This window comes from Rattus rattus, chromosome 5 (assembly GCF_011064425.1).
Source record: "Rattus rattus isolate New Zealand chromosome 5, Rrattus_CSIRO_v1, whole genome shotgun sequence".
In the NCBI taxonomy this organism is placed as follows: Eukaryota; Metazoa; Chordata; class Mammalia; order Rodentia; family Muridae; genus Rattus; species Rattus rattus.
This window is the reverse complement of record NC_046158.1, coordinates 85,897,380-85,913,770: the sequence shown is the minus strand read 5'-3', so window position 1 is coordinate 85,913,770 and position 16,391 is coordinate 85,897,380. Positions and strand designations below refer to the sequence as shown.

General features: G+C 37.4%; 1 non-coding gene across 1 annotated transcript; it reads left to right on the top strand.

Annotated features, from left to right (window-relative positions):
- The first annotated feature begins 2,128 nt into the window (after positions 1-2,128).
- On the top strand, positions 2,129-2,258 carry LOC116902583. The gene has a single exon (XR_004388175.1). It is a non-coding gene; the product is annotated as a small nucleolar RNA SNORA17 (small nucleolar RNA).
- The last annotated feature ends 14,133 nt before the right edge of the window (positions 2,259-16,391 follow it).

The window sequence follows — 16,391 nt, the reverse complement described above, 5'->3', positions numbered from 1 at the left end:
AATAAATACAGGTGTGAATGTAAAAATGAGTGCCGGGAATATTCTTAGTTCCCGCTGTTTTCAGGATGAGCAAGAGAACTCAGCTGCCAAAGTAGGGGAGAGAGACCCCTCCACAGCTGGAAGTCCCACAGTCACTGTATTGGAGATGGTTACACTCCAAATAACTTCAAGACCCACAAGACTAACAAACGAGATAGTTTTGCCCTTCCTACCTGTTCAAAACAAATTACTCCTGGAAATTTCAACTGCTTACATTCTCAAAAGTGATTAAAGTTCTTTATTGATGATAATTATGAAAGGATAGGCAGTAGAATAAAATGGGATTATGTATCTGTTAAAACTGATTCATAATATAGGAGGAGTGTGAATACGCAGTCATGATAACAATTTTAAAACAGACATGATAACTTGCCTTCAGAATATAGCTTAATGGGAAAAATATAGTTTCATAACAGGTACTAGATAAAATTATATGCCACTTTTCATCACAGGTTCTATGTCACAAACATGTTGACTCCAGGGAAGTGCCAAGATCATTTTTGTTTAGTTCTGGGAAGTTTGGTAAGCAAAATAGTTGATAATATTCCTTTTTGTTTTTTGTAGACATCAGTACTAATGCCATAGTTTGGTAAATTTTGGAAATACTTATAAGCCATGAATAGCATTAAAATTAAATTATACACTATGTCCATCACCAACAATTACCTAACAAAATGTACTCTAATAATCACTGTCCCGAAACTCAGGTCCTCGCTACCACTGATTTTTGTTCTGGTCTGTAAATTTTATCTTCTTTTTGAAAATTATATGTAAATGCAATCAAATATATTCTTATGTGCAGTAAGTAGCTTCGAATTCATTGGACATGTATATTTCAATCTGATCACTCCGCCATGAGCTGGAGATATTTAGGTTGTATTAAATAAATGACATTTCTGTGAATATTGGAATGAATGATGTGATTTTCATTGTTGTTTATTAAATGCTTCATACTAACATCACTAGGTCATATGATAGACAGATGCCCATTTATACCTTCATATTTACTACTCAGATACAAAACTATGAAACTCTCTGCTAACATCTGTTGGGAAATGTTCCATTAGCACGAGCAGCATGCCAGTGTTGGAGCGGCTTCCAGACTTTATTGCCACTTGCTTTCACAGGCTTTTGTTATGTGTTTAAATTTTTGTCCTAGAGTGTATGTAGCAATATTTTTGTGCATTTTCAGTTGCGTTTTTGAAGTAACTAACAATGTAAGGCTTTACCTACAATTAATTGTCCCTTGTTTATTTATGATAAAATGTCTGCTGGAAATTTTTGCCCTTATTCAAATTGCATGTTTGCTTTCTTAGTGCTTAATTTTAGCAGTACTTTCCATATTTTAAACACATACTTCTGTAAAATATTTACTTTGGAATATTTCCCCTATTATAGCATTTTATTATGTAACCAAGTTCAACTTTTTTATGAGTGCTGAAAGCATTTTGTAGATCCCTTCTTTTAGTCTCCATAGGTGACCGTATCTTCCGGGACTAATGACAGCCTGATGGTTGGGATTTTTTTTCCCCTACTTGACATGTGTGTTTCTATTGCTTGATTTAATCTGTTGCCTCAATGCAATATTTTCTTTCAAGAAACTAATTATATTTGTCCCAGTTAACATTTTTATAATAGCTTTGTCTGTTATTGTTATTAGATGGTCTTTAGTAAATTGAGACAATTTCAGGATAAATCACAAAGCCTGTAAATGATTATTGAATTTGTTAATTGATTTTACTACATATATTACAATCATGATATAGTTTTAATATACTTATGGATTTCATTTAAATATTCTGACTGGTTGAGATATTGTGCATATTTACTTTCATGTAACAGTTTTTTATAAGTAAAATCATAATTTTATTATTGGAAAAATACTCTCTGCTTTTTAGATGTACTTGGATAGCAGTACAAGCATTTATTGCCCAAAATTCTGAGAAAAGATGGAAATGAAGATATCTATACTCGTATTCTTTGGTTGTAAATAAGTTAATTATAAATCCTTTTGAATATGTGAATGTTTATTTTGATTGAATTTCTTCTGTATTAAATCTGTTATTTTGTGTCTTTTAAGAAAGTTGTCACTGCCCCAGAGACATTGCTGGTGTGGCCGATGTGTCACATGTGTGTCAGTAAGTAGCAGAGAGGAGAGAGGTTACATCTATGCTGAGTGTTCTGATCTATGAACATCAAAAGATTAGTAGCCTAACAATCCTTGAAAAAAATCAAGCCTGAGCTGGCCACCAGTAAGGACCAGTGGGCCTGAACAGGCTCCCAGCATGCAGAATGAACCAGAGACTAAAAGATCCCTGCCTTGGACTGCACCAACCAGTGAGAGTGAGCCCTAGACTGATGACCCCCAGGCCATGAGAGATTTTAATCTAAATACTACTTTCATGTGACAGTTTTGACTCTTTGTTTTTTTAATTACGTTAAATTCTAATTTAATTATTGGAAGACATTCCCTACTTTTAAAATACACTAGAATAGTATTACAATTATTTATTTCCCAATTTTATGAGACTTGAGGGTAGTGAGGAACAGCCTGATATGAGTAGCAGATGATGACACCAGGGGACAATGCTGGGGCCCTGGCCTGTGCTGGCCTCAGGGGACTATGTCTGAGTCCATGGCCTTGCAGCAGCAAGGGTCTGTCACACCAAAGGCCAGGCAGATGTTCTTGCTTTGGTCTGCTGGTCAGAACCATGTTGATGTCTAAGAGTCATGTAAAACTGACCCTACCCCTCACTTGGGTATCATGGGAAAGCTGGTCCTGGGGACCTGAGGAGAACTGATATGACCTGTAGCCAGGTATATTACTTAGGAGAGCCTTAGCTAAGCCAGTCCTGAGGAAATGAATGTGGGAGTGATGTGGACAAGGGAGAAACACCTTCTTCTTGCTTGGCTCTTACCATTTGCAGCCAATGGGAGACCAAGTCCTGGGGTCATGAGGACAGGAAAGCTGTCTCTGCTCTTTACCTGCTGCAGCATTTGGGAAAGCAGACTCTGTAACCTGCATGGGCAGCACAATAGACTTGACCCTGGTGGTAGTAGTGCAGGTCTGCTTCCCCCATCGCCTAACTGTGGAGGAATCAGTCCTACCTCTTGTATACTACGGGGTGGCATAGATGAAGAAAAGATTCTCCCTCTTTTTTCCTTGACAGCTTGTCCCAGTGCAGTCATAAGGGCAAGAAAGCTGTCGCTGCCCCTCACCTGCTTCAAAAAGGCACCCTCTACATCTCACCTGGGCAACATAGTAGATCTGACCCTGATGGTGCGAGAGCAAGTGAAATTGTCCCTAGGGCGAGAGCTTAGGAGGACTTGCCCAGGCACTTGTCTGTTTTGGAGTAGTGCGATGTGAAGAAGAGCCCCTCACCTCACATTACTTATGGCCAAGGATCATAAGAACAGAAGAAATGTCTCTACCACTCACCTGGGCAGCAAGTAGAGTGGGCCCTAAACATGGGGTGACTCTTGACTCTTGTCTTCTGTGTGGTGATATGGATGAGAAAGATGACTCCTCCTTTCCCTCATCCCTAGCCACTCATGGCAGGGAAAAGAGCTGGCCCTGGGACCATGAAGTTGGATAACTGGTTATATATCTTTTCAGCTACAGCACTCAGGAGAGTGGACCATGCCCTTTACCTAGGCAGCAGAGTAGACATGGCCCTGTTTGTGGATATTACAAGTGAGCTCGCGCCCAAAGGTATGAGTACAGCTGGTAAGTGAACTGACTGACTTAGATACTTCACAGGCCCAGATCCAGGACTTTGAATTGACTTACCCTAACATCTATTCCATTGATGAATTAATGAAGTACTTGAAGTGGCAGTCCTATATATCCAAAATTAAGGGATATCCATGACACAGTGACACAGGGAGGGCAACAGCAAGATAACCGAGAGAAGTCCCGTTGATGTTCTAGTATTGGTTGAGTAGCAGAAGCTGGAGGACTAATATGATGCCAATGAGTCATCGCAAGCAAAACTATATGGAGAAGAGTGTGCACTGTGGAGACACAGTGATACACTATAGCTTCCATAAAAGATTTTTTCCTCCAGGGGTGGGGAAGGGCTTGCAAAAGTCAAGGGCAGCTACAAGAAGAGAGGGAAAGAGAAAAGTGGGATCGGCATGCATGATGTGAAATTGACTAGGACCCAATAAAGAATTTTGGACTTATTTTTGAAACCTGTCTAGGTCAATAGCATACTATACATTTTTAACAACTGTAGAATTGGTATAAGAGTTATTTTCATTTCTATGACATCTATACATATATACAATGATGTGTGAGTATGTCTGCTCCCCAGTTCTTCTGGTCAATTCTCACATAACCCCTGTATAATTCTCTTCCTACTCAACACACACACACACACACACACACACACACACACACATATATATATATATATATATATATATATATATATATATATATATATATATATATACACACACACACACACACATGCAAAATCCATTTAGATCTCTCCATGTGTCCGCAGAATTGATGTTTTCATTAGAGCATGGGGAAACCTACTAGTGTCCATATTCTCAAAAAGAATAATTTCCCAACTCTCCACCACTATGCACTGCTGTTAGTATCTCAGTTTTCTATGGATGTTGGAAATCATCTCCCCTACCTGTATTGGGACTTTTTCTGGTTTGACCTTGAACAGGTCATGTGCAGGTAACCAGTGCTGCTCTGTGCAGATATACTTACAATACCCATGTCAAGTGCAGAGGACAGCATTTGACAGCATTCCTTCCCACCGTCCAGATCTTAGACAATTCTGCTATGTTTCCTGAGGTAGTTGGATGTGTTGTGTGTGATGTAAATGTCCTATTTAGAGCTGAGCACTCGTGTCTTACTCTCAGCACTTTCACCAATTATTGATATCTCTGTGGATTCTTGCCTGTCCCAAAAAATAACTTCCTCTGACCAAGGTTAAGAGCACCTCAGGTCTATGGGTATAGACATAAATATGTAGAAGGTATTGACAGCATGAACAATTTACAAAAATACAATAACAGGTTAAACTTCAGGGCCTATGATCTCCTTATCCACTGACTTTTGACTTTATGCTTTGATAATTCTATATTTTGACAACTTATTTTCAGTGCTATTAAATTACTCTCCAAAAATAATTTTAAAATTTCAACTAAAATACTGCAAAATATGTAATATAAATGATGCTAAGTAAAAATCAAGAAGGTGAAATAAACTTTTAATGGAGCAGGCCTTTTGAGTCTTAAAAGAAGAGGCAAAAATCACATAGTTGAATTATAGTTTTTAAATTTTTATTTAACCTTTTTTACAGTCCAGATTTTATCCCCCTCCTGGTCTGACTGTTACACATCCCATATCTCCTCCTTCCCACAGGCTCTCCAGGATGTCACAACACTCTCCCAGCCCCCACCACCCTCCTCACCAGAACTCTTCACTCCCAGGGTTCTCTACTCTCTTGAGACTTAGGGGCATCTTCTCTGACTGAGTCCAGACTGGGCAGTTCTCTGCTGTACATGTGTTGGGGGGGCTCATAACAGCTGGTGTATACAGCCTGGTTGGTAGCCTCATGTCTGAGAGATCTTGGGGGTCCAGATTAGTTGAGATTTCTGGTCTTCCTACGGGGTTGCCCTCAACCTTGGCTTCTTCCAGCTTTTCCCTAATTCAACTACTGGTGTCACCAGCTTCTGTCTATTGGTTGGGTATAAATATCTGCATCTGACTCTTTCAGCTGCTTGTTGGGTCTTTTGGAGGACTGTCAGGATAGGCCCCTTTTGTGAGTACACCATAGCCTCAGTAATAGTGTAAGGCCTCAGGGCCTCCCCTTGAACTGGATCCCAATTTGGGCCTGTCTCTGGGCCTCCTTTTCCTCAGGCTCATCTCCAATTCCATTCTTGCAGTTCTTTCAGACAGGAGCAATTCTGGGTCAGAGTTTTTACTGTGGGTAGCAACCCCATCCCTACACTTGATGCCCTGACTTTCTGCTGGAGGTGGGCTCTACAAGTTCCCTCTCGCTACTGTAGGGCATTTCGTCTACCACCCCCACCCCGAGACCTGAGAGCCTCTCACCTCCCAGGTCTTTGGTACATTCTGGAGGGTCCCCCTACCTCCTACCTCATGAGGTTGCCTAATTCCATTCTTTTTGCTGGCCCTCAAGACTTGACGACTGTGAATTAAACAATCTTTCCTTTGTCTGCATCAACTTTAAGAGTGTCAGTGACGGCAAAATACTGTTAAGGTTTTAGAACAAGAAATGCTAGCAGAGCTTGATCAATGACAGTGTGTTGGTTATGGCCAAGCAGGGAAGACAAATTTAAGGAAAATCTGCAGTGGGATGTAGAATGAGCTACTTGTCATAAGATTGCCTGAACAACCAAGTGAATGTTTGATTTCACTATCTTCAGACGTCATTCTCAGGACTCAGGTTGAGAATCAGTCTGAGAATAAAGGCAGAGCTAAATATCCCCAATTAAGATCTTTAGCATGTTTCTGCTTTTTGTTTTTTGTTTAATGTTAGACAGAGATTCTGAGAGTTCAATAACATTCCCAGCGCACACATGAAAAGACCAGAGATTGAATATATGATGAAATGAGCACCTATGGTGATGTAGGGATAACAGTATTAACTCCTTAATTGTCTTTGAAATAGTCATGAATCTTGGGAAGGTTTCTCAAACCACTCTGGTATTATCAAACAATAGCCTAGAATGAAACTTTCAGATGCAACACAATCCTAAAACTCTGCAATAACTTTAAAATTGGGATTGGTTTGTAAGGTCTTACCTTAAAATTAGTTTTCAGTAACACATATTGACAAAAGATATTTTCTGGTCAATATTCAATGCTAATATTCCACTGTATTACTAAAATGATCTTTTTTAATGTTTCATGCTATGTGTGTTTGTGTGTATTAGTGTGTGCGTGTGTGTGTGTGTGCATGAGAGAGAGAGAGAGACAGACAGAGACGAGACAGAGAGACACAGACAGACAGAGAGACACAGACACAAGAGGTGGAGAAGCCGTGAATTGAACTGAATTTTCTGCAATTTCATTAAGAGATTTTATCCTTTTTTTTTTTTTTTTTGGGTTCTTTTTTTCGGAGCTGGGGACTGAACCCAGGGCCTTGCGCTTCCTAGGCAAACGCTCTACCACTGAGCTAAATCCCTAACCCCGAGATTTTATCCTTTTATCCACAGAGTTTTAACACTTAAGTTAAAAATGTATCCTGCTTTGAGTTGTTTTTACCATGCAATCCTATAAATGGGAATGTGAATGGCTCAGAAAATGTCTGCAAATAGTTTTACCTCAGTGCAATTTCTTCTATACTGAGAATCTAGACACAGCTTTTAAAAAGAAGTCCTAAAATTCTACAACTGTTACAAATATGTTTCTGAATATTTCACTTTTATGAAAATTGATCAGAACACATGTTATGTTTTTTATAAAATGTAAGAAAATGATAAATTATGAAATTTTATGAAGAGAAAATACACTAAAAATTTGCTACTATATATTTAAAATATCATCAATTTTATCTCTCAGGATTGTAAGATTTTTAAAATTTCCAATTCCCTAAATAATTTGCTGAAATTAAATGTGTCTGTTAAAAGTTTATAATTTTTTTAAAGTTTCCAAAATGAAAGATTGGCAATGAATTTGTCTCAGCTGCATGACAATGCAGCCTAAGAAATCAGTCATTAAGTCTGGTGAGGAGTTTGGACAGTAATTTAATTATTTCCTTACAAAGTTGTGTCTTCTGAGAGTACAGATTTCACCTTCGGATGATTTGTTTACCCTTGAGCACTGATGCTAATCTCCAAAGCTGATCTCCATCAGATCTATTTAAATTACCTGAATTTATGTTCTGCTTTCCAACTATTCCAGGATACACACTGGTCAGAGTGACTGCAATTAAATGGGAGGGGCTACCCATCTCCTCTGATTCTATCTCTTTCCAAAAACAAAAACAAAAACAAAACAAACAAACAAACAAAAAAAAAACATGCTCTTTTACAACTCGCACCTTACTTGATGTATGCAAGCCATAGATAGCATTTTCTCCTGATACTATGATTTACTTGCTTTGTCCGAGGTTCAAATGACATAAACCTAAACCCTAATGTGATGGTATTGAGAGTTGGGGACTATATAGATAAGAAGAGTGTTCTCAAAGGAAATTAGTAGGGTCATCATTTCATGAAGAGCTAATTGAAGTATTGGGCTCTTGATATAAAAAAAAAAGTGAGTGATTCCCTTCTCTTTCTCATGTCCATTTTTGTCTTTTGGCTCTTCAATTATGAGCTTTACAGCAAGGAGGACCTCACCAAATACGAGTTAATCGACACTAAACTTCTTAGAACTATAAAAAATATTTCTCTTCTTTTTATATTACCTGGTCTGTACTATTATTTTCTAGCAGCACACAACATGCTAAAATATTTGGCAATAGCCATAGGTTTAGGAAATGGCTTTTCTCAGTTGGGTTAACAAGAACTACTGTTCTGTAGAAACTGGAAGAGAAACACTTTTAAGGAATCCAGGAAGCACAAGCCATTTTATTTCCTGTATGAGCAGAGGAGTTGAGTTGCGAAGACACATGTCCTTCTCAGGATGGGTTTCACACATTAAGAACAGGACATGGGAGTCACAGTAAACACAGTCAAAAACACTTCCCTTAGTTTTACCTTTGATGTGTTTCAGCCCTCTTCTATATTAGCCTAAATATCAACAATTTCCTATGGCTTTTCTATCACTTACAGGTCTGAATCAAAACAAAGCAAAAGGAGCTCTATCTTTGGCGGTATTTTATTCACCCAGCAAGTATTTGAGCAACCTTAGAGTTACATCTGGCTGCCAGGTATCTTCAAATCTCATCTCCTGTTTCTATGTCCAGCTTTTTCAGCCAGAATAATTGCCAAGCTTATTTCCTTTTGAAATTTCACCAATTTATGTTAGATATCATACTTTTTATAATATAGTAACTAATATAAAATATTTGGTATTTGTGCATTTAGCTTCACCACAGGATATGGTTTAGACAGAATATGGTTTAGAGGCCCACTCGCCAAATCAGAAAGGAAGTTTAGTTTCAATTGAAAGATGTTGTAAGAAGCAGAATCTAATAAAGTGTAATTAGTCCAGTAATTGTAATTGTAAGTTATTAATGACATTGATGACATTATGAAAAGATAGTCTGGGAACTCTCTCTCTCTCTCTCTCTCTCTGTGTGTGTGTGTGTGTGTGTGTGTGTGTGTGTGTGTGATAGAACAACCTGCCAGAGTTAGCTCTTTCAATCAGGTGGGTTCTAGGAAACTCAGCTTATCGAGTTGGTCACAAATATCTTCACTGGCTTTGCCATCTCATCAGCCCTTTTGCCTTCTCTCTGTTCTCATCCTTATAATGATGCAGCAAGATGTAGATCAAGTGTCAGCACATTGATGTTGGCTTCCCAAACTGAATATGCATTAGCCAATATATTTCTTTCATTATAATCCACAATTATCTTGTCTGTAGTATTCTGATATAACATTACTAAACACAAGGAAGCACATTATTTCCCAGTAAATTTATGGAAGACAAAATTGACATTTCCAATTCTTCCTCAGACAGACTGGCAGCACTGTGTCTAAATGTAGGGTGGTGTTTGTGATGGTGACAGTTATGAAGTAAATTTGAGTGAGCTGAGATCCATTCTACACTACCTATGTATCTTGGATAATTATTCACTTTACACTTTGGTTTATAAATATTATTGTGAACAATAATGCCTGCCCTGTAAGACAGCTTAGAATTATAAATGAGATAACACTAAATTTGATGTCTGAGGTCCCAGTGCAGGCAGGCAATAAGAGTATATTTCGTTCTTGCCTTACTTAAAAGCAAAACCCATCTGGTCATTCTGCTACTTCAGAAATAAAAAAAATCCACAATCCCTACAAACTTTCCAAAATTAGAAAGTCTAACAACTTTATTTTGGTGTATACATTTTTCATTTGTATACAATAGAGATATTTTAATTTTGAACTTAATGCTAAATTGCTTCACACTATATTGTTTATTATGTTTTTCTCAGAAGACCCAGAACTTTCAGGCGAATTCTAAATTCATACAGAAAAGGAATTTGTTGAACAATGGGATTAAACAAAAATAATTAATATGAAAACCTGCAACCCTTCCACTGCTCCTTACTTGAGTAAGAGAATTAAATTCCCAAGACTCAGAGACTGTGCAAGGTATAAATATATTTACATTTTTCTGCCATGTTTACAAGAAATGAAATCCATCCAGATACTGTCTTTCAGGAACAATTTGCATATTTATGTGCAAGTCCTGAAGTTTCCATGACTTTGCAGTTTGCTATTAACATTTTGTGTAGACTTTGTCCTGGCTAAAGATGTATGAACACATTTTGCCTAGAGCCCACATGCTGGCCAGACCTTCCTTTTGCATAAAAGACAGATCTTCTTTTTGGAACTGTTTTTCCCCTACGGTATATCATAGAATGTGTATATTTTCTCTCTGGCTAACAAGAAAGCCATGCTCTTTTCAGTAACAACTTAGTGAGATGATAAGTTAACATTTTTCTGTTATCTGGCAATGAAGTCATTTTCACTTCCTAAAACCTAGCTTAGAATTCCATTATTGATAGAAAAGATGCTTAGAAATTAACATCTCATCCTATTCAGAAAGTAAAAAGAAGATCACACACACATACACACACACACACACACACACACACACACATCCATTTCAGATTCATCAGAGAAGTAACAGCACAGGCCAAACTGATTCCCTCAAAACTGGAAATACAGGCAGGCAAACACAGAGAATCACAGCTGAATAGATCAAAACACACAGGTAAACGTCTGATCAGAAACCACTACTGTTTAGGGAAACATGAATTTTAATTGATTAGCTGTTCAGTATGTCCAAGACTTAAATCTCAAGTGAAACCTGATAAAACAGAATGGGGGACATAGTTTTTTGAGTTTATTTCCACTAATTTACTAGGTCTGAGATTAAATATTTGATATTGATGGGAGATGGGGAAAGGGATTGTTTTGAAGTACATTCTTTTCAATGATAGCTGCACTTAGAATACACGACTTAACTAGAATTTAGTTTGTTATGATATCATAGCATTACTGATCTGTAGGAAGAAAAACAACAGCTCCAGGTGTCTCTACCCATTATGCTCAATATAAGGTAGAGAGGAGACACAGGTGCATATTTAATCTGATAATACAAAAAAAAGAAGGAAGCGTGTTAAAGGGGCAAAACATACATTTTGATGGTTCCGGAATAAGAATTGTTTTATTAATGTAAGACTCAGAGAGAGCCAGACCAGTATGTTAGAACTATCAGACAAGTATTTTTATGTATCATTAATATATGAATTCCAGTATCTGTATAAATTGAATAGTATGTATGAATAGGCAAACAATGTAAACAGAAAGATGGACATTCTAAATGGAAAGCAAAAGGAGAAATGATAAAGATCAGTCTCTATAAGAAAACTTACTTGCTTTGCGAGGTTAATTAATGGATAGTCACACCTGGCGACGAAACCTCTGACCAAGAGCATGTGTTTTAAATAATGTCAAAGCTCAAAAGGAAAGATGCCAGGGGAAGGAGGTGAGGTGGGGACTGAGAAGGTCAATGGCAAAAGGTGTAACACCTATAATGGAGATCTCAAAGTAGAAGGAAGAGAAGAAATAGGGATAGGGGAAGAAAGAAAGTGAGAGAGAGAGAGAGAGAGAGAGAGAGAGAGAGAGAGAGAGGGAGAGAGAGGGAGAGAGAGAGTTGAGTTGAAGAAAAATTGGGGGGTGTGCAGAGATTTAAAACAAGCAAACAAACAGTAACAATGACAAAAAGACACAACAACAACAAAACACTGAGAAACAACAGCCGTATACATACGAAAAAGTTTAGCCCTAAACTACTCATCCAAAATCTAAGCACACACAGGGCAAAACAATGTCAGAAAGAGCCTTTCCATGTTACAGGCATCTGATTGCAAAGACAAACTTTAGGTTAATCAGAGGGTGACACTATAAAGCTATAGAGGAGCAAAAATGAGAGTTGCTTTTGATCTCTCTTCAGAAGTTTTGCAAGAAATACATGTAGAAAGATATATTTAAGGTGCTAGAGGGGAAAATAGCGAGAGTTAGAGCTATGTACTAAGATGATTGAAATAATCCCATGCATCCTGATCACCGTGGACTAAGGCTGCTCTTCAGTAACAACACAAACAGGAAGCTCACATACACATGGAAGTTGAACAACGCTCTACTCAATGATAACTCGGTCAAGGAAAAAATAAAGAAAGGACTTTTTAGAATTTAATGAAAATGAAGGCACAACCTACCCAAACTGATGGGACACAATGATAGCAGTGCTAAGAGGAAAACTCATAGCTCTGAGTGCCTCCAAAAAGAAACAGGAGAGCATATATTAGCAGCTTGACAGCACACCTAAAAGCTCTATGACAAAAGGAAGCACATACGCCCGACAAGAGTAGAAGGCAGGAAATAATCAAACTCAAGGCTGAAATCAACCAAGTAGAAACGAAAAGGACTATACAACAAATCAACAAAACGAAAAGCTGGTTCTTTGAGAAAATCAACAAGATAGATAAACCCTTAGCCAGACTAAACAAAGGGCACAGAGAGTGTGTCCAAAGTAACAAAATCAGAAATGAAAAGGGAGACTTAGCAACAGAAATTGAGGAAATTCAAAAAACCATCAGATGCAACTACAAAATCCTATATTCAACAAAACTGGAAAATCTGGATGAAATGGACAATTTTCCTGACAAATACCAGGTACCAAAGTTAAATCAGGATCAGATAAACCATCTAAACAATCCCATAACTCCTAAAAAAATAGAAGCATTTATTGAAAGTCTCCCAACCAAGAAGAGCCCAGGACTAGATGGGTTTAGTAGACAATTCAATCAGACCTTCACAGAAGACCTCATACCAATACTGTCCAAACTACTCCACAAAATAGAAACAAAAGGAACATTACCCAATTACTTCTATGAAGCCACAATTATACTTATACTTAAACCACACAAAGACCAATAGTACTCAATAAAATTGCCACAATCCGAATCCAAGAACACATCAAAATGATCATCCATCATGATCACGAGTAGGCCTCATCCCAGGGACGCAGGGATTGTTCAATACAGGAAAATCTATCAATGTAATCCATTATGTAAACAAACTCAAAGAAAAAAATCCACACAACGATCTCATTAGTGAGAAAGCACTGGAAAAAAATTCAATACCCTTTCATGTTAAAAGTTTTGGAAAGAACAGAATTCAAGGCCCATACAATGAACATAGTAAAAGCAATATACAGCAAACCAGTAGCCAGCATTAAACTAAATGGTGAGAAAGTTGAAGCAATCCCACTAAAATCAGGTACTATGCAACACTATCCAAAAGCAAAGAAAAATAATCCTCCAAAAAATGAATATTCAGGGGACCTGCTGTCTTTATTCAGCCTTTCAAGGAATGTTAAAATCATTTCTTTAAGAAGAAAAAAAATGCTATTGAAAGTAGAAAGTGTGCTAAGTTGGAAGATCAAGAAAAATCAATGACTGAAAGAATTGAGTAAATTCTTGAGTAAGCTATAAAGTTTACTGAGTAGTGGGTTCTCTCTCAGCATCAGATGTAAACCCATCTAATAGAATTCCTTATATGTACGATGATGTCATTATGCAGGTGAAGGCAGGTACAAGACAGAATGAGGCTTGTCATTGGATGAGAAGGAAAGACGGGCGGGAGAAAAGTTTTAGAGATGGAAAAAGACTGGAGTGAGGGAGAGAAGCAAAGGAGAGAACATGAAGACGGATGTTAAGATTACTCTTTGCACACTTACAGGTTGTAATGAATATTCTTAAGAGATGGACATGTACAGGACTTCGTGTGTCTAGGTGGGCAATTATATATTATCAATTGGATCAAAGGTTATTGCACTGTGTGTTCTTTCATATGGCGATTTAATTGAATTTAAGAGAGTTTGTGGTAGTGGAGACACTGGACCTCCACAGAATTGGGATGTGTGTGTTTGGCCTTGGGAACGAGATAGGTAGAGTGATTGTTGCCAGGCTCAGAGAAAAGTCATGGGCAGTGGGACGTGGGATAGAGCAAAGTGGGTGAGAGGCTTTGCTGACTGAGATGAAGATATCTACCAGAGATCTTGTGGCACTATGTTGCCAGACCTATTGCAGGGTAAAAAGACAGCAAGATTTTTTTAATAATTTTATAGCAACACTTAAAGACAAAAGAATCAGGAAAAAGAAACATAGGCAGGATATCTCCATAGCTTAGGCTATATGAACGGGACACTTGACTAGATTTGAGACTATGAACGGTGGCAATGAAAATGGACTTCTGAAGAAAAGAATTTAAATTAGAGTCCTTACTGGTATCACAAGGTCAAAAATGCTCTCAATATTTTTGTCTTTCTTTTTTCACACTCCCGTTTTATAAAACACATTCCATATTAACCCAAGAGGTGCTGAAAGCAGAGACCTACATGAAACAGGGAGGTAAACCCACAGTTTGTTAGATGAGGTTGGAAAGGTCTTGTGATCTAACTTAGGGATATAGTAGCCATATGGCCCTCAGGCAAAAAATGGCTACAAAGAGTTATTACCCTGCTCTGCCATCTTCCCTGACTTTTCAAAGAAAAGTAGATGATTTTTACATATCAATAATATTTAAAAAATTTACACCTCACTGAAACAAACAAAATATGTCAATAAGCCAAATGCAGCTGCAGGTTAACAGCTTACAAAATCTGTATCGCTCTGCTATCTGCTAATGGGCAAAGCAGTGGAGTGTTCTGCTTTAGATAGTCACTTTCAGACATTTTCCACAGACCTGAGGGAAGGCTCCCATTCTTACAACTGCACTGCAGAGAAGAATCCTCTAAACCAAACTTTTTCCTCTTGATTCAAGAATTTACTCCCTTACCAAATTCATTTTGTTAATCATACTTTGTACACAGTTCTCATTAGTGAGGGATTCATAAATAAAAATAAATACCCCAGCCTTGAGTAGTCTCATGGTTTTATAAAGGAATAATCATAAAACATGTATAATGGCAGCACAAATCATTTTGAATACTCTGGATAATTTACTATCCCAAGAGCATCACTGTTGCGCATGTAGAAACATGAATAATGACCTAGTGTTTTGTCACTGAGACATGCTGTCAAAGTTCAGCTCTGGAACACAAATGATAATTTCTCAGAAAGACTGAATGGGACTCTGAAGCCAGATTATCTACTCTGTCTTGTTTTCAGTGGTTGTTCTCCAGACATTTCTATCAAAAACTATGGAAGAGAATTTTTATTTCAAAGATAAATCAGCCCATCTAGGTTTCCTGGGCTTGTGAATTAAATTCCATAGGTAGGAAATAGGCAGAGGAATTGCTCTGGATTATCTATGACAAATGATCTATTCCTTTCTAATTCACATCAATGCCTTCTCTACTGAGGCAATTCATCATTGCTGCCTTGAGGAGTGAGGCACATGTATTCTTGTCAGTGGTGTTTATAAATTTGAGAAAATATTAAAGAACTATTAAAAATAAATACTGTATTATTCTGCCTCTTCCATAACATGCAATTTCTTTGCCTATAGACTTCCTCTTTATACTGGTATGCGATCAGTTCTTACAATTAAAAGGGAAGCTATACAGTTTACACACTCAACTTAGAAAAATACTAGCTGAAAAACCTCCACATTTTTCTTTCTAACTACAACACCAACAAATATCATTCAATCCTTCAATTGTCATCTCTGGGAGTCTTTCAAATACTATTAGAAAAGTAGTGTTACATAAACAAATCATAATTTCATTTATCTGATGATATACCCAAATTTGTGTAGAAAGTTGTGACTAAGGACCATACAGGTGGAGAAAGTAATACCTAGATATATAAATTGCTTGATTCAATTTTATTGGAAATAATTATTTGCATATGGTAGCATGTATGATATTATGTACTCCAAATAATTAGAAAACAGAGAGTGAAAATGAAAGATTAATTACTATACTGCTGGTATCTTTACTTAAAACCTACAGAGAAATCAGTCCTGCTGTGAAAGTCTCTCTAGATATATTTGTTTGCTTTTGGCATAAACTTAGAGAAGAATAAGTAGGAAAAAAATTACAAAATTAAGTTTGTGCCCTGGGAAGAACACAATTTATTGTTGTTTTCTAAATGCAGCCAACAGGGCGCGAAACCAGTAAGAAATCAGGCCTTTCTTGACGTCAGTTCTTCCTAATTTGGAACAATTGAGTGCATGTTTGACTT